Raw genomic sequence first — 18,410 nt, 5'->3', positions numbered from 1 at the left:
GGCTCAGTTTCTGTCAAGGGCATGTATCTCAGTTGTAGGCTCCTTCCCAGCCTGTGCCCTGGTCATGGTGTGTGCAGGAGGCAACCAATCGATGTGTTTCTCTCACATGGATGTTTCTCGTTATCTTTCCCTCTCTCTTCCACTCCCTCTAAAATCAATGGAAAAATATCCCTGGGTGAGGATTAAGAAGCAAAACAAACAAAATGAGTATTTCGGGCACAACCAATTCTTTCATCTGAGGGAAGCTGATGGTTGTGCCCGAGGCTACTGCTGAGTAGCTCAAGATACTGCTGCCAGAATTCCCTACCTAGATGCTGAGGCCTGAGCCAGTCATGTGCACTTGTCCCCGCCTCCATCCTTGGAAGCCATCAAGAATGGGGTTTAGCCCTAACCGGTTTGGCTCAGTGGATAGAGTATCAGCCTGTGGACTGAAAGGTCCCAGGTTCGATTCCGGTCAAGGGCATGTACCTTGGTTGCAGGCACATCTCCAGTAGGAGGTGTGCAGGAGGCAGCTGATCAATGTTTCTCTCTAATCGATGTTTCTAACTCTCTATCCCTCTCCCTTCCTCTCTGTAAAAAATCAATAAAATATATTTTAAAAAAGAAAAAAATAGAATTGGGTTTAGCCCTTCCCTCACGGGGAGCTTAAAGATGGGGGCCCCTGGGCCGCAGGCCACCTGCGGTGCTGAGGGATGTAGTGTGGGGTCCATGGCCCTAACTGAGCCCGTTGCCTGGCGTGTCTGCCCTCACAGGGAGATCTCTCCCCCTGGGGCTGAGACACCCAGCCTGTCCCCAAGCTGAAGCTGCAGGGTATTGAGGTACCAGCTAGATGTCTTCTCACAAAGGACCGGTGGCGGCATGGGGCAATGGAGCTCCTGCCAGTAACAGGGAGGCTGACACGGTGGAGCTGGCTGAACTGGGACCCCTGCTAGAAGAGAAGGGCAAACAGGGAACCGCTGACCCAGCCAAAGCTGAAGAAGAGCAAGCATGCCCAGTGCCCCAGGAGGAGGAGGAGGAGGTGAGGGTGCTGACACTTCCCCTGCAAGCACATCATGCCATGGAGAAGATAGGGGAGTTCGTGTATAAGGTCTGGGAGGGATGCCGGAGGGTCCTCCTGTATTATGTGCTCCCCGACTGGTTGAAGGACAATGATTACCTGCTCCTTGGCCACAGGCCGCCCAGGCCCTCCTTCCGGGCCTGCTTCAGGGGCATCTTCCGCATCCACACAGAGACCAGCAATATCTGGGCCCATCTGCTTGGTTTTGTGCTGTTTCTGTTACTGGGAATCTTGACCATGCTGAGACCAAACATGTACTTCCTGGCCCCCCTGCAGGAGAAGTGGTGTTTGGGATGTTCTTCCTGGGCGGGGTGCTCTGCCTCAGCTTCTCCTGGCTCTTTCACACTGTCTACTGTCACTCAGAGAAAGTCTCTTGGACTTTTTCCAAACTGGATTATTCAGGGATTGCTCTACTGATTGCGGGGAGCTTTGTCCCCTGGCTCTATTGCTCCTTCTACTGCTCCCCACAGCCACGGCTCATCTACCTCTCCATCATCTGCGTCCTGGGCATTTCCGCCGTCATGGTGGCACAGTGGGACCGGTTTGCCACTCTAAACACCGGCAGACAAGAGCAGGGGTGTTCCTGGGCCTGGGCCTGGGCTTGAGCGGCGATGTGCCCACCGTGCACTTTACGATCTTCGAGGGCTTTGTCAAGGCCCACTGTGGGCCAGGTGGGCTGCTTCTTCCTCATGGCTGTGATGTTCATCACCCGGGCTGGCCTCTTTGCTAATCGGATTCCTGAGCGCTTCTTTCCTGGAAAGTTTGACACATGATTCCAGTCGCATCAGATTTTTCACGTCCTGGTGGTGGCAGCAGCCTTTGTCCACTTCCATGGGGTTTCCAACCTTCAGGAACTCTGCGGCAGCCTGGAAGGCGGCTGTACTGCTGACTGTCTTCTCTGAGCCTCTCACCCAAGCTGGAGGGGAACTTCCCAAGTGCTTTCAAAAAGAACTTCTTTGCTGAAGTGAAAGGAAGCGTCTGAGTTGTTTGTTTCTAGAGGAAACTCTTAGAGAATCTAGTGCCAGCGAGGCTTCAGCCCAACTCCCCACCTCAGGGCAGGGGGATGTTATCCCTCCTCCAACCATTTTGGGAAAAAGTGATGGACTGGGGCTCTTCAGAAATTCTATTTCTGGAAGAAAATGTCCCTCCCTTACCCCCATCCTTTGTAACCTGGCTTGGAACAGGCCATCCATTTTGTAGCACACTTTTCAGAAATGATTGTAACCTGTCTCGTCTTTCTGGGGCCTGGATCTGCTGACAGCAGGAAGAAGTCACCAACTTTGAGGCAGCCAGCTAATCATGGAAGTGTGCCCAGGCTTCAGATAACTTGAGTTTTAATTTTTTTTTTCTTGGCAGAGTAATGTAATATTAAAATGGGGAGAGATATTTAATATTTAATACTAAGCTTTAAAAAGAAATCTGCTATCATTGCTGTGTATCCTGATACAAAGGCTATGATGATAATAAAAGGAAGTACAGACGACAATTAGGATTCAAAAAAAAAAGAACTGAGTTTAGTTGAGCTGCACCTAAATCCCACCTGGCTTTAAACAAGAGCCTGCAGCCTTTTTCTTAATATCATTCAGGCCCCCAGCCCAACTCCCTGGCCTGACCAATTGGTATGTCCTCTAAGCCTGGCTGGTATATCTTCACATCACTGCTTCTGTCCAGGCCATAAGCAGTCCAGGACAGGGCAGCTGTACTAACAGTTTGACACTTGTCCCATGTTACCTGTAAAATGTACTGTACGGAGTACTCCACCACTCAGCCTGGAGGACACAGGCCAGGTTGCGCGGTGCCAGCCCGGTGATGAACACACAGTGGGTACTCAAAAAGCATTTGGTAGGAGTGCCATGCATGTAAAATGAGCAGTTTTAAATTTCCTAGAGTAATAAAAGGAGCATAGCTCCAGTATCATCTGTTTTTTAGTACCTGCTATGTACATGCCTGTGGTTAATAATGCAAACCTGTTTCTATGGCAAATGTGGCAGGACTATGTGATTATGGGCCTGTAACTTTCTCCTCCCTTTGAAAAGCTATGTGATTACCACGCCTATAAGTTTCTCTCCCTTTGTGAGTTCTTTCCAATATTATCTGGAGCCTCCAAGTGGCTCCTCCTGCCATGTCATTGATTGTTTTGTGGAAAGTTCTTATAAATGTTAATGGAGAACCAGGGCAGGAAATACACAGAGGCCAGAATGAGAAGAGCGCCAACATTTTTGTGGGGCTTTCTGATGCCAGGATATACATGACTTCATTCAATCCTCACAACCCATTTTACAGATGAGAAAAACGAAGCCCCAGAGAGCTAAGTAACTGCATAAGATAGATCAGGCCTTTGAAAGTAGAACTGGATCAAATCCAGATACGTCTGACTCCGGGGCCCGTGCCCCTTTCCCTACCTGTGTTTCAGAAGATGGATCCCTAAGATAACAATGACACTATCGAAGGTCAAGGAAGGAGGTGAGAAAAATGATGTCCTATACAGGTGAATTGTTTGGAGATAAAGGAAGACAAAGGGAGGTAATATTCCTGTAATATCTGGCTTTGATTTTATCCGAGAGAAGGGCAAGGATCACATCTGTCTCATTTACCATTGTCTCTCCACTGCTTAGCACAGCGCCTGGCTCCTAATTTCTGCTTAATTGTTGAATAAATTTCCAGTCTCTGACATGAGGCTTTTTTTGCAATTAGGTCTCAGCAAGAATAATCAAGTGCACCTTTATTGGTTTTAGTTACTATGCTTGCAGATTGTTTAATGAATATGTAATCAGTGGGGCCTCAGAGCTTACCCTACATCTTTCCTAGAAAGCAATTGAACCAAGTGTTTGGTTTGGATAATCAGAGACCATCCAATATGAAAGTCACTAGCTGTGTGTGGCTATTTAATTTAAAATTAATTAAAATTAAATAAAAATTCAGTTCCTGAGTTGGAGGAACCACATTTTGAGTCTCAATAGCCATATGAGGCTACTGGCCACTGCACTGAACAGTACAGGTAGCGACCATTTCCATCATCACAGAGAGTTCTATTGGGCAGCACTGGGGTGGAGCACAGCCTTTGGCATCAGACAGGCAGAGGCTGAGTCAGCAATGCAGCATTGCACAGCTGTGTTACCCTGGACAAGTCATCAGTTGGCATCTGTAAAACAGAAATAACAAGAGTGTTAGCCTAGGTTCCCAGAAAAAAAGAGTCTGAAACAGAATATGTACACCCACTTTGTGGAGTGTCACTGCAGGGAACAGGAGTCAAAGCTGGAACATGTGAAGTAGGACAGGAGGCAGAGCCCACTGCGGATGTACATATGTTTGAGTGGCTTCCACTGTAAGAAACTAGCTACGTGATTCTGGGAGACTATCTGAAAAGCTGTGTACAGTGAAACTCAGATTCGGTTGTCTGGGAAGATGATGGGAAACATTTGTCCATTGGTTCCTACCCCCTTTGCTTCCCTCGTGGGGATGATTCAGCTACTCATCTCTGAACAGTGAGCTTTGCTTGCCTTGGCCAGTCAGGCAGTGATCACTGCAATTCCCGTTCACCTCTCACTAAGAGATTCCCCTCCTGAACCCTCAGACATACTCCACCCACACTGAGGTGGAACAGTAATCAGGTCAATTACCCTTGCCGGCACATTAGTTCCTTTCTTCAGCATGAGGATCCCAAAGTGAGTAGTTGGTAGTGGCAGCTTCAAGTTCATTGACTAAGTCCCCTGGCACAATCCCTCCCCCTTCTGCATGCTAGTGTTGGGGAGATCGCACCATATATCTTCTTTTGGTTCAATACATATACTATATCTTGGAGCAAAATGTCACTACCCAGCAAGGGATTATTCCTGAGATGGAGCCTTATGGGAAATGACACTCCCTAGTAAAGTATTCTACCAGGTTGGTTGCCTCTGAATAATGAGATATGTGGTCAGACCAGAGGGTCCTGTGGTCACGTGTTCATTGTTGCACCTGTTTGTCGTAAAAATGGACCCATTCTTCTAAGGCAGCGGTTCTCAACCTGTGGGTCACGACCCCTTTGGGGGGTCGAATGACCCTTTCACAAGGGTCGCCTAAGACCATCAGAAAACACATATATAATTACATATTGTTTTTGTGATTAATCACTATGCTTTAATTATGTTCAATTTGTAACAATGAAATTGGGGAATAAATAAAAGACAGAACTTCGCTGGAGATCCTGACCAGAACTTGGCTGGAGAGCCTGGCTAGGCTGATGATCAACTGAAGGCTGTCTCCGTGTCATTCCTTCTTTGCCGACTCCGTCCACACCTTTGGGGACCCCTGGACCTGCTGGGGTTGGACCCCAACAGTGGGAGAAAGGATGAACAAGAAATTTCCAGCCCTAACAGGTTTGGCTCAGTGGATAGAGGTCAGCCTGCTGACTGAAGAGTCCCAGGTTCAATTCTGGTCAAGGGTATGTACCTTGGTTTTGGGCACATCCCCAGTAGGAGGTGTGCTGGTCGATGTTTCTCTCTCATCTATGTTTCTAACTCTCTATCCCTCTCCCTTCCTCTCTGTAAAAAATCAATAAAATAAAATTAAAAAAAAAAAAAAAAAGAAATTGGGGGTCACCACAACATGAGGAACTGTACTAAAGGGTCGCGGCATTAGGAAGGTTGAGAATCACTGTTCTAAGGCAATGTTTTGCTTGTGCTATACACATGCATAGGCATTCTGCAGATCAATAATGGTGGCTCTGGGGGAGACACTGTGGGTGGAAAGGCAAATGCATATCTGGCGTAAGTATCAATTCTGTTAAGGGTAAATTTCTGCACCCTTTGGGGTAAAAGGGTCTGATATAATCAATCTGCTGTTAAGTGTCGGGGCGGTATCCTTGAGGAGTGGTACTATATCAAGGGCTCAAGGTCACTGTTCACAGGTTGAACATTCAATGTGAGAGAGGACCCATGCTTCTGGACCCTTGCATAGTCTCTACTCCTGCCACTGTGGTCTCTGTTTTTAGATCCAATGTCCACCACTGGAGTGGCTTAGGCTAGAGCAGGGGTGGGCAAACTTTTTGACTCGAGGGCCACAATGGGTTCTTAAACTGGACCGGAGGGCCGGAACAAAAGCATGGATGGAGTGTTTGTGTGAACTAATATAAATTCAAAGTAAACATCATTACATAAAAGAGTACGGTCTTTTTTTTTTTTTTAGTTTTATTCATTTCAAACAGGCTGGATCCGGCCCGAGGGCCGTAGTTTGCCCACGGCTGGGCTAGAGACTGGCTGGCATCACAAGATAAGTCATCCTGTCTACCTGGCTGTTTACAGCCTTCCCCGCATGGGCCGTTCTCTGCTGAGCATCGATGTGAGACACAAAGATCTGCATGCTTTCTACTCATTCCCAGAAGTCCATCCACATGCCTTTTTCTAAACTTCTCTATCTTATATCTTCCAGTCTTATTCCTTTCAAATCCATAACCAACTAGTCAAAGCATTCACCACTGCCCAGAAAACCATGCTTAGCCATACTTTTCCACCCCTAGAAATGGAACAATTAAGTGACTATGCTCATTGCTCTGCCTAGTAGGAAAATTTTGTTTTACCACTGAACTTATAAAATCAATTTTTGGCCAGTACCAACATAAATGCCAGCCCATCCATGAGCCAGATGGAAATTCTTTCTTCCTCTATTAGTTAGCTGTAGGGACATCCTCCTCCTGCTCCATAAAGCCTTTGGTGTGAGTTGAGGGACAGATGTTGGTGCAACAGGGGTAGGTGGCTTGGGAACTGGGCCAACTAATCATAAAATGTGCCTGTGTATCCTGGACCTGCTCTGACAGGATCCCAGATGCACTGTTTGTTATGCACAGTGAACTGCTGTTGTGCCCAACTGGCTTTAGACTTGGTAGTTCTGGTAACAGCGAGCTCAGAATGGTCACTTTGAGTTTCAGTCATTTGGAGAGTCAGGTGTTAGATCTCTATTAGGGCCCAAGGGCACAGCTGGAACTACTTCTAAAAAGGAGAGTAATTCTCTGATTCAGAGGATATAGTGTTGCTCCAGAAACCCGCTATAATTCTCATGTCAGGGCTTGCCAGAAACTTCACACAGCATTCCTACCCACCAGGGACCACTGTCGTATTATTTGGTCTGCTGGGTCATGTGACCAAGGTGTCAGAGAGGTTTGCCCCACACCCTGGATCTGTTGCTGAGTTCTTTTTGTTTTCTGCATCCCACTTAAACATGGACACCTTTGCCCTGACCGGTTTGGCTCAGTGGATAGAGCGTCGGCCTGCGGACTGAAGGGTCCCGGGTTCCATTCCAGTCAAGGGCATGTATCTTGGTTGCAGGCATATCCCCAGTAGGGGGTGTGCAGGAGGCAGCTGATCAATGTTTCTCTTTCATCAATGTTTCTAACTCTCTATCCCTCTCCCTTCTTCTCTGTAAAAAATCAATAAAATATATATTTTTTAAATGGACACCTTTCTGGTCCCCTGATAAACTGGTCAGAACAGTATTTTCAAATGTACTGCTTGCTGCTTCCCAAGTTCAAAAAGGTTCATCAAACATTGTGCCTCCTTCTTAGTGATAGGTGCAAGGTACAGAAACTTGTCCTCTACCTTAGAGCGGATATTCCAGTACATCCCAAACTCAGGGACTCCTAAAAGTTTTATCACCAACTCTGTATTTACAGCAAACACAAAGGAATTTGCCAGAAGTCACCACAGGGATGCCATTAGCAAAATCCAATCTTCAAGAAAAATGACCTGATTTTTTAAAGTAAATAAATTGCAAGGAACAAAACTAGTGAGATGGAAGGGGAACTAATAAATTATAAGAGACTTAAAAACATATCAACCAATTGCAATGTATAGGCTTTATTTGTATCTATAATCAAACAACCAATTTTGAAAAATTTGTGATATTTATGAAACAACTGGAAATTTGAAAAATGACTGAATATTTATTTGATGATATTAAGGAATTCTTAAGAGTTTTTGCATGCTCCCTGACCAGTTTGGCTCACTGGTTAGAGCGTCGGCCTGTGGACTGAAGAGTCCCAGGTTCTATTCTGGTCAAGGGCATGTACCTTGGTTGCGGGCACATCCCCAGTAGGGAGTGTGCAGGAGGCAGCTGATCGATGTTCCTCTCTCATCCGTGTTTCTAACTCTCTATCCCTCTCCCTTCTTCTCTGTAAAAGATCAATAAAATATATTTAAAAATAAATAAACAAAAGAGTTTTTGCATGCAAAAATGATATTGTAATTTTACTAAAAGGATGCCCTTTTTAGAGATATATATGGGATATTTATAGGTGAAAGGATATGATGTCTGGGATTTATTTCAAAATAATATGGGAAGGAGGAAGTGAATGAAGTCATAGATGAAACAGAATTGGTTATGAGTTGATAATTGTTGAGGCTAAGTGAAGGATACATGGTGATTCATTATTTTATCTGCCTAATTTGTATATGTTTGCAATTTTCTATGGTAAATGTCTAACCTTATTTTAATTTAAATAAAAAATTAGTAGTACATAATTACTCTAGTAGTGCTTGCAACCTAAGTCATTGCAGAATTTATCTCCACAAATTGGCTCACTTACAAGGGCATCCAGGACTTGCCATCCCATTCCCACCAAGTCCCATTGGTGTGATGCCGTTAATGTTCTGGTGGAATGTCACGTCAATCAAGTCCCTGCAGACTCCGCTGGGGCAGCGGACAGGAAAGTGAACATCGCCCTGGGGCAAGACACGGAATGCACTTCTGTTCCTCTCATGTAAAATGAAACGGACTCTGATCCTCCCCACGCTGTTCTGGGTGAGGAAGAAGGCATTTGCCACATCAATAGCCACAAGCCGAGACCTAGAGGCTGTGTTGACCTGCTTTAGGACACAACAGCTGGCATGGCAGCTGCTAATTGAAGCTACCACCTGATTAAGGTTTATGGGTGTCATCCACCATGATCTAGCTTGGATTTTTTTTGTTTTTCAGCATTCAGATGAGTGAACTGAATGCAAATATTATGGGAATCACTACCCCTGCATCATTTCTTTTTACTTTAAATAATTTTTTTATTTTTCAACCCTAAGCCTTTTAAGCCTCTGATGGTAGCACTAGTCTCTACGATTCCTTCTAGGATGCACGATTGCTTTACTATGTTGGCCAGAATGATGGGGGAGGGAAGCAGTGACAAGAGCTTCCACACTGTCCTTCCTATCACAGTGTCTTTTATTCTAGAGGTCAGAGAACTAATGAGAGAATTCTTTCAACTTCTGATTATATCCATCCCAGTGACATACTCAGGGACTCTTTCATATCAACCCATGCTGAGTGTGAGCAGAGAGGCACCCAGACAGGCAGCACAGGACAAAGGACAGATACCACCAGGTTGCATCTGTAGGAAGCTGGCTGGAGTCTGTGCAGGGCTGGTCACTGTAGCAGTGGCTAGACTGACAGGTAAGTGAGGCTTAGAACACTTGATGGGGACACTTACAAGGAGTGTCCTACAGAGTCAAAACCATGTCAAAGGATTAATGGGAGGCTCAAAAGAAGAAATGATGTAGTGCTGCATTACACATTACATACTAAAGCTATTCTGTCATTGATATAATAATTCTCCTCCTCCTCCTCCTCTTTCTCCTTCTCCTTCTCCTCCTCCTGCTACTCCTCTTCCTCCTCCTCCTCTTCCTCCTCCTCCTCCTTCTTCTTCTTTCCCTGAAAAATAGACCTTTTGTTTAGGAAAAGGTCAAGTCACGGAAAGCTTAGGTTATTCTACTATCACCTCCTATCGTTTCTGGAAACTTCTCATTTAAAGAACTCATTTACTGCTTGGCCCCATAAGGCAGGCAGGCATAATTGTCACTACAGTAGTAATTGCCTCTTTACCTCTTCTACGGGAATCTTCACGGATAACAACAAGTTATTTTTTCAACTTTCTTCCCATTGTTAATTAAGTTTTTGCTCAGTAGTCATGCTGGACACTTCTCATTCCTTAAATTCTCTTTTCAGAGGCCTGTTGTGATTTCATTTTGGCACCTGGATTCTGAGCTGTCCTTATTCTGAATCTTGCAGATTATATTATCAGGTTCACAAAACTTGCTTTCATGATGTGTAATAGCCTAGCAACTTTTAAACTAGTCCAGAGGGGAAAATAATTTTTTTAAAAAGTAAACAATTTAAAAGAAAGAAAAGGGAGAAATAAGAAAAAATATATAGATGGAGAGAAACAATATAAAGATATCTGTGGGAAACAATATATCCCACAGATATAAACCTAAATAAATCAATAATTGCTTAACAAAAGTGGACTAATGCTTTAGCTAAAACACAAAGATTTTTAGACTAGACCTAAAAGATCCAATTACATATTATTTATTTAAAAAATACACCTAAAATATGAGGCTATTGCCTGGCAGGTGTGGCTTAGTGGTTGAACCTCAACCTATGAACCTCCTGGTCATGGTTCAATTCCCGGTCAGGGCATATTCCCCTGTTTCTGGCTCAATCCCCACTAGAAACTGTGCAGGAGGCAGGCAATCAGTGATTCTCTTTCATCATTGATGTTTCTATCTCTCTCTCCCTCTTCCTTCCTCTCTGAAATAAATAAAATATATTTTAAAAAATAAAATATGAGGCTATAGAAAATTTAAAAGTAAAATAAAACTTCTGCTTCCAGTCAACACGGAATAACAGGGATCAAACTTTACTCTCCCACTGGAAAGAAATGATAGAAACAGACAAAATATTTGAAACAATGGTTTCCAAGACACTGGTATTAGGCAATGAGGAACAGTGGTCTCTGAAAAATAGGAAGCAAATGAGGTGAGCCCTGCCATTGTCCCAGTTTAATGTCTTAAAAATGTCCAGTTTACAGTGTATGGAGGGAGAACCCAAGCAGAAATTAGTGGACTCCCTGAGTTGAGAAAACAGAGCTAAAAGTCTGAGAAGACACAGGTGGCTAAGGTTTGCAGGACATAGTACTGGGAAGGAAAGAGCTGAACAGGTAGAGAAATCCAGAAATCGACAGAGGGTCGTTTAATATTCAGCAGAGTACTGATCAGTGCATGCATGGGAGGAAGCCACCTGAGACTGGGGAAAGAACCATTTGAAAGGCTCTCCAAAGGGCTGGGAACAGCAGCTGTCCCCACCAGTCAGACTAGAAGGCTAATTCATGGGTAATTGGATTGAATGCTTCGAAAGGTCTGGCATTGGTAGTGAAGAATAATTAGTCCTAGACTAAATGCTGCTCTGGCCCTACCAAATGAAACTTAAAGAAAGAGCAGAAAGGATCAATTGGTTTCAAAGAAGCCTAGTCACCTCCCAGAACAAAGCTCAAAGATATTTATAGGCATACAAAAACTATCCAGTACCCAGCAAGGAAAAATTCACAATGACTGGCACCCAATAAAAAATTACCGGGAAGGAAAAGAAGCAGGAAAATATAACCTACAAAGAGGAGCAAAATCTATTCGTTGAAATTGACCAGAACTGACAAAGGTATTAGAATTAACAGACAAGGATATTAAAATGGATATTATAACTGTTTCATATATTTAAAAAGGTAAGTAGTGATATGGAAGACATTAAAAAACTAATTGAACTTCTGGGAATGAAAATTATAATGTATGACATGCAAAAAATGCTGGATGGGTTAATAGCAGATTAGGCATTACAGAAGAAAAGATTGTGAGTGTGAAGACAAATAGCAATGACAACTATTCAAAATAAAACACAGAGAAAAAATAATTTTTAAACAATAAAAAGAGTTTCACGGAACTATGACACAACTTCATGTAGGCTGATATATATATATTAATGGAGTCCCTAAAAGAAGGGATTAGTAGAAATATTTGTAGAAATAAAATGGAATAATATGTTCAGCATGGGTGAATTTTAAAATAATTTTGCTGAAAGAATTCATATAAAAAGAGTATATAATGTATTGTTCCATTTATATCAAATTTACAAAAGCTGACCATGTGCTAGGACAGCAGAGAAATCGCCACCCATTTAAGAGTGTAGGAATCATGTAGAACAGTGTTGCAAGTTGGATTCTCCAGAATCATATCCCTTCCAAAGGGCAAGTGACCCAGGGGGACTTACATACCAACAACCATCAGTCATTGTCTGAAGGCTGCTGCCTGGGTTCACTTAGGAGGAGGCATTAATACCAGCACTTCCCGTCTGGGTTCTGACTGCTCAGGCAAAGAAAAGCAGGGAGGGCAGTGGGAGGTTGGATCAGTGCCCAGTGAAGTGGTAAGGGCAAGGGGATGGAGCACAACACCAACCACATTGGCCACATTGTGGAAGGCGGGTGAGGTGGGGAGTGTGGGATGAATAACATATGGATGGCCCTTTCCAAACATATATCAACTCTTGGTCTCTATTCCCTTTAATAAAGGTGCTTTCTCTTACATTGTCTGGAGGGTTGCTGGGCCAATGCTGGCCAAAATGTTTGCCACCACCCCCTGTGCATGTCCTGCATCAGTGGTGTAGCACTGCAGTTTAGAATGTATGGGTACTTTGCACCTATAATTGTGAATTGGGGAGACTGAACCCAAATTCTGGGACAGGTAGAAATCCCTTTTTATATCCTATTACAAATCCTTATAATTCTTTGTCCTTTCCTGTTTTCTCTTGGGGTAACTTGGGCAAATCTCGAGTCTTTGAAACCCTGAATACAATATACATATATATGTTGTGAATGGGCTATTAATGATAGGACTGAGAACAGTAGTTTAAATATCTTTGGAAAGTATTGGAGCATTAGTGATATTTGAAGCATATGGCACAAGTTTGTTTTTTTTGTTATTTCTGAAAGGGTGGAACAAAGTTTAGCGAAAAATGAAGTCTTCTAAATGCTGGAGTTCATTGTAGTCTCTTTTCTCTAATATGTCCATCTGTGCAGCCATTTCTTTGCCCCCAGAAGCTCAACTCCTACCCATGGTCCTCCCACCTACCCACGTAAGGCATCCAGAGAAACTTTCTATTTCAAGTCCAAAAGCAAAAAGTTGGAGAGATCATTTAAAAAATCTGTTCAAATACCCACAGACTAGAACAACTTAATCCTCAGAAATGTTGGCAAAAATAATGCTGCCACATCCCACTGGGAGCTCCCACAACTCCTATCCAAAGGCTCCTTCCTAGTCCTAGCCTCTGTTTCCCCACCTAGACGCACTTCTTGTTACTTCTTAATAGTAAGAATTTAAGCTTAGTGATTGAGATCACTGGTTTTTGAGTAAGACAGAATTAGGTTTTAATTTCATATACCAGGTATTAGTGGGGTGACTTTGATTAAGATACTCAACCTTTCTGAACTATAACAAGAAAAAAATGAGTACTTTCCTTGGAGGATTTGTGGAAGAATTCAGTGAGAAAGTGAACGTAAAGTGCTTGTTAGAGTGCCTTGTGACTCTAAAGGAGGAACACATGAGGGCAAAAGTGGTAAAGAATTATAAATTTATTAGGTCATCTGGAAGCCAGATGGGCTGAGCCCCCAAATGGCGCCAGACCCCAGGGATGGGGAATCAGGGATTTTAAAGGATTCTAGGCGGGCTTTGTTTTTGGCAGGGAATTCTCTGGTTGGGTCTGGATCCTGGGCAAGTCAGGAGAGGAAAGTTACTGTTCTTAGCAAGTGGAATGTGATCTAAGTGAAAGGGAACGTTGGTTGTGAAATGATCTAAAGGTCAGTTTCCCAGGGGAGGGGATATCCATTCCATTATATGATCAGACCTAACACGTTGGACATAGTGACTACTCAATAAACGTTAGAGTTCAAGGCCAAGATCATCCACACCCTCGTAGTCCCAATTACTAAGTACAGATGTGAAAATTGGACAGAAGAAGGCTGATAGGGGGGGAAATTGATTCATTTGAAATATGGGCTGGAGAAAAGCTCTGGGAAAATGCTGGGCCTCCAAGAAGACCAACCAGTGGGTCCTAGAGAACATTTAACCCGAAACATCGCTGGAGGCAAAAATGACAAAGCTGAAGCTGTCCTATTGTGGGCACATCATGAGAAGGCATGGTTCTTTAGGAAAATAGAAGGCAGCAGGGAAAGAGGAAGACCATATCTGAGGTGAACTGACTTCATAAAAGAAGCCACAGGCATGAGTCTACAGGAGCTGAGCATTGCTGTTGAGGACAGGACACTGTGGACATCACTCACTCATAGAGTCGCCAGGAATCAGAGACAACTCAATGACAGAACATATACACTCTTTCAATTTGAAAAAGAAAAAAAAACAAAACAGGAAATATAATGTATATTTTTGTATACATTATCATGTATATCTTACAAAGGGTAATGTGTTTAAATATACACTATAATGTGTATTGTATAAAAAATGTAGTATCTATCTATATAAAAGCCTAATATGCTAATTGTCCCTCTGACCGTTTGACTGTTCGACCAGTCACTGTGATGCACACTGACCACCAGGGGGCAGATGCTCCGACCAGTAGATTAGCTTGCTGTTGGGCTCCAGCTGATCGGGACTGGGCGAGATGAGCTGGACATGCCTGGAGCCCTCCCGAGGTTCCTCCCTGGCCCCGATCATGCACTGGTGGGGTTCCTGGACCTGGCCAGCACCCTCTCGCAATCCGGGACCCCTCAGGAGATGTCAGAGAGCCGGTTTGGGCCCAATCCTTGCAGGGCCTCTAGTTTTCAAAATAAAATAATATAACAACCATGTGTCCACCACTAACAATGAACAACTGTTAACACTTCATCAATTTTTAGATATTTTCAAATAAAAAAAATAATGCATTTTAGATAAGCAGACATAAGTCTCTAGTGCTAAATGTGATGATTATAATTATTATTATTTTTCCATGCAGAAATGTTCCTTGAGGGTAATAATCATGTCATATATTTTTTCCATTCCTGCCTTCTTCCATTCCAGCCCTTCTCAAACAAATGCTGGCCTAGGTGTTCTAGGAATACTTGTTGAATTAAATTGAGCTGGTATTTTATTCACTGATTTAAATCTGTAAATTTAAAATCTGATTTAAAGAGGATAAGAGGTTTCTTGACTGTCAGAGCCAGGAAAAATCTGCAGTGTTTCTAGATCACGTATAAAATATTTTATTACGTTTATCAACTCTGCGACAAAGCTGGAGATAAGTCCTCTCCCTGGAAGACCTCAGAGAAACAACACAATTTAAAAAGCACCAAGTGGGGGATTGGACCCAGAGGCACTTCAGCTAGGAAGCCTTTGAAAGCAGCATCCCGCCAGCTAATCGGAGCTAGAAAGGCTTCCAGCAGGGGAGGGGTGATTAAGAAGATGGTCTTTTCCAGGCAGTCTCTTTTTGTGAACCAAATCAGGAAGCAGTGGGATTCTGGGTGCTGGGCGGTGCCACGCTGGGAGGCAGCACTACACAGAACCAGCGCCTGAGCCGCAGTCAGAAATGCAGGCCTACGTCTAGCTGCCACGGACTCGCTCCATGGCAATTTCCTGGCCTCCTTGGGCTCAGGCACCTCATCTTCCTGATGATTTGGTCAGAACATTTGAGCTCTCGGGTTCCTGTAAATTCCAATGTTGGGATATTCTGAGTCCAGTGTGTTTCTGAACCGTCTGCCTTCGTCATAGTTTGAAGTTGTATTTGTTATCCATTTCCATGTAATAAGATACCCCAAAATTTAAAGGCTAAAAGCAATATTTATTGTCTCTGTGTCTGAGTGTCCGGACTCCCAGCACAACTTATCTGGGTGTCTCCTTAGGGACTCTCACAAGGCTATAGTCAAGGTGTTAGGGACGGGGGCTCACTCGGGACTGGTGGCATGTCTCATGTCCTTGCTACCTGGTGGCACAGACATCAATTGCTTGCCACCGATAGAGCAAGCATCTATAAGGCTGCTTGAAACCTGACAGGTGACTATCCTCAGAGGGAGAAGGATGGGGTTGGGGAGAGGGAGAGAGGGAAAAGGAAGACAAGGAGGAGGACGAAGAAGAAGAGGAGGAGGAAGAGGAACAGAAGGAAGGAAGGTGGAGAGGGAGTACCCAAGATGGAAGCCACATTCCTTTTTCTAAAATAATCGCAGCATTGAAATCCTTTTATTTCTGCCCTATTCTCATTAGAAGTGAGGGAATAAGTCCAGTCCACCTCAACGGGAGGGGAGTAACAAAGGCATGAAAACCAGGAGTGGGGATCATTAGGGCCATATGACAGGTGCCTACCATAAAAGTAGAAATGGAGACACAGGACCAGGAGGAATTTACCTGGTGGGGCCAGTGATGGGTACCTAGGTAGGTTGACCAACTCATCCCCATTTGCTTAAAATTTTCTAGATGTTCCCCTGAAAGTCCAGCATCTCAGGAAACCCCACAGTTCCTGTCACATCGGGACGGTTGGTCAACCTATGGGTGTTCTGACCATTGCTAATTCCCTTTCCGGGGTGTGTTCTGTCAGTGCGGGAGCTGCTCTCTACCACAGTAGCTCTATGCAGACAGAGCCAATGTTGCCCATGGGACAGTGTAATGAAATGGGCCATGCGTGACTTGCCATAATGAGAAACATGTTCCTCCTTTGGCAGCCTGTGCCTTCCCTGGGAAGACCTTCTTGCTGAATGGCATACCGTTTATTGTGTCATGCCGGGCATTGTTGCTAATGCCACTTTGGCTGGCGCCGGGGCTGGGGGATGTTGGCATGTGGTCCTGCAGCAAGGGCACCATGCCATCATGACAGATGGATTCGTGTGCTGGCATTTTGCGGAATCAACAGGTCCATCAAGTACAAAAGTGACGGCTAGAAAGTGATTTCAGAAAGTCAGAACTCAGAGTGAACCCTAGGAGATCTAGGGGTATTGTGAAGGCAGTGCTAAGAGCTGAAATTTTTCAGATGAGTGTTCTGAAAAAGAAACAAAGTAAACCAATTTCCTTTGAAAGGCTCTGCAGAAGAAGTTGGCATCAAAGAAATTTCCACCCACCCTTGTTTTTTGAGCTCTCAAGTGACAATAAATACCCAGATGGGAGAGCATCTCCTTCCCACCACCACCACAATGAATCGGAGCAAAGCAAAGAGAGAAAAGGAGGAAAAACAAGATCTTCCGCGTCTAATTGGACTTTCAATTACCCCCTCTGCTTTTGCCTATTTATTTATGCCTGTATGGCTAAATCAGATGTCAAGTTAATAGAAAAATCCTTTGGTGAAATCTCCTTTAAGAAACACCTTTGCAAAAAAATATAGCATGCATTATTACATTTTTTTTTGTATCAGAAAGTCATCCTCATTGTATTAGGATGTAATTCAGTTTACCCTGGTGACTTATTCCCTGCATTTTCCTTAAAAACCTTTGGAAATATACTCTCAGTAAAGAGAAATAATGCCAGGAATAGAAAAGGGATGGTTTTGAGTTTCAATGTAATGCTTTTCTTAGCAATGAGGAAAATAGAGACAAAGGGTTAAAAAGTCAGGCACCGCACTAGACTGACATGCATATGCTAATCCTTCCAGAGGCCCAGATACAGAGCTTGTATCCTGATACAAACAGAAGCCACTACAAGTTCTAAACTTGGAAGGAAATTTCACAGGATCTCAGATGATGCAATTTCACAGGGTCTGTTAACTATTCTTTCTAATGCTTGCTCATCTACAATCCCACCTGGCCAGCGGAGTAGGGAAGGTGTTATGAATCCCACTTTATCCATGAAAAAGGGGTGAAGAGACTTCTGCCACCTATCCGGACTCCCAGCCGTGCTTATCCCTGGATCCAGAAGCCCTGACTGGAACCTGGCCCTAACCAGAGCCGAACCACATGGCATTCAGTGCCTAAATCCCCCCCTAGCTCAACATTTAACCCCCTTTACATAATGTGACAAAGGAAACGAATGTCATTTCAACCTCCCTCTCTTCCAAAAAAGGTGGATGCCAAAGAAGTTCTTTGTGAGGCTGCAAATAGAAGAAACCAGAGAAGCTCTTAAGTTGTTCCATGGAATAATGGAGCAAGAGACAGGGTGATGCTGAGCTCCAAATAGCTGGAGAGCCAGCAGCGGAGGGAAGGCCAGCCACTGTGTGTCGAGAGGAAATTAGAGGCCATCTTTATGAAATGTATTCCTCTGCTCTGTCTTATCACAGTCTGTCACAATCTATGCCACTTACCAGTGCTTTTGGAGTTTGAGTTATTTTAGATGGGTTTGCATGCTTGTTTGTTATGCCATAAGGGGAGATGGGGAGGATGCAGTGAAGTGCTGAGGCGACCTCCAGGGGGCAGCACTGAGAGTGAGATGGGATGCTGCCCACACAGGAAGTCAACCTAGGTCTCCCTGGCAGCTCAGGGCTTGAGCCCTTAGACCAGTGGTTCTCAACCTTCCTATTGCCACGACCCTTTAATACAGTTCCTCATGTTGTGGTGACCCCCAACCATAAAATTATTTTCGTTGCTACTTCATAACTGTAA

At 44.0% G+C, this 18,410-nt stretch overlaps 1 pseudogene; it reads left to right on the top strand.

The window, feature by feature from the left end:
• The first annotated feature begins 829 nt into the window (after nucleotides 1-829).
• Nucleotides 830-1,959, top strand: LOC139016869 (adiponectin receptor protein 1 pseudogene; annotated as a pseudogene).
• Nucleotides 1,960-18,410: the final 16,451 nt, after the last annotated feature.

The sequence above is a fragment of the Myotis yumanensis genome, unplaced genomic scaffold (assembly GCF_028538775.1).
Source record: "Myotis yumanensis isolate MYYU_CA2020_CCGP unplaced genomic scaffold, mMyoYum1.0.hap1 SCAF_9, whole genome shotgun sequence".
Classification (NCBI taxonomy): Eukaryota; Metazoa; Chordata; class Mammalia; order Chiroptera; family Vespertilionidae; genus Myotis; species Myotis yumanensis.
The sequence above is the reverse complement of the archived record's forward strand: the minus strand, read 5'-3'. Positions and strand labels throughout refer to the sequence as shown.